Here is a 1,005-nt window from a genome sequence, read left to right as displayed (position 1 = left end):
TTGTTATACTTGAAGTATTTGGTTGGCAATTTAGATAAACGTGAGCAATAGTGAAATATGAAATTATAGAGAGCACTCTTCATGAATTGTATGTTGAGTACAGAAATATGTATGAGGATAGTGATATGTGTGGTTTGGAAAAGGCCAATGCATCCACTAGTATCATGATTGCAACAGAAGAGTATAAAAGTGTGTTTAGATATGAGTTTAAAGCATATGTCAACTCTTTATCTCCTGTAGTGGTTCACACAGATTTAGACAAAATGGAAGAAATTTCACCTATTGTAGAGTTCAACATATTATCTTGGTGGAAGACAAATGAAAGCAAATATAAAATTCTAGCAAAGATGGCTCGAGATGTGTTAGCTATTCCTGTATCTACAGTTGCTTCAGAATCTGCATTTAGTACATCATGAAGAATTATTAATGATTATCGATATTCAACTACGTCTGAAAATGTAGAATCATTAATCTGCACACAAAGTTGGATTCGTGATGCAAACAACTTGTGTGAAAGGTAAGATGTTCATGTTTCATAGTTTATACATATTAACATAATAGTGTGCTTAAATTAATAAGTGTCTTTGTTACAGTTCTTATGATGCAGAGCACCGTTTTGACGAGGAATGTTAATCGAGTGCATGCTTATTATGGTAATTTTTTTAATTAATGCTTCGTATTCTATGCGGACAAGCACATGTTAATTTTTATTAACATTTCTTTTTCATGTTAAATTGCAGATGGACATTTCAGTCAAATGTCTCAGAGATCTTCTTCTCTTGCACGGGTTTATGCTTTATGGAATGCTACTTCGCTTTCCAACATCATAAGTACATTGTCATATATGCTCCTCTTTTTATAGTAGTTTTGTAATATTGGTTTGGAAATATTGAATTACATGATATATACAACTATGTACCATTTTGGAATCTCTCTCTCTCTCTCTCTCTCTTCCTGCTTTATTTCTTCATGCGAGCTAGTTCATTACAAAATGTAAAGGTTGAA

The 1,005-nt window shown here is 32.4% G+C and overlaps 1 long non-coding RNA gene across 1 annotated transcript; it reads left to right on the top strand.

Moving 5' to 3' along the window:
* Positions 1 to 269: 269 nt before the first annotated feature.
* Positions 270 to 752, top strand: LOC126410326 (uncharacterized). The gene is made up of 3 exons (XR_007574137.1): positions 270 to 517; positions 594 to 653; positions 741 to 752. It is a non-coding gene; the product is annotated as an uncharacterized LOC126410326 (long non-coding RNA).
* Positions 753 to 1,005: the final 253 nt, after the last annotated feature.

Source organism: Nymphaea colorata, chromosome 8, assembly GCF_008831285.2.
Source record: "Nymphaea colorata isolate Beijing-Zhang1983 chromosome 8, ASM883128v2, whole genome shotgun sequence".
Lineage (NCBI taxonomy): Eukaryota > Viridiplantae > Streptophyta > Magnoliopsida > Nymphaeales > Nymphaeaceae > Nymphaea > Nymphaea colorata.
Note: the sequence above shows the minus strand (reverse complement) of the source record. Positions and strands in the feature narration are given on the sequence as shown.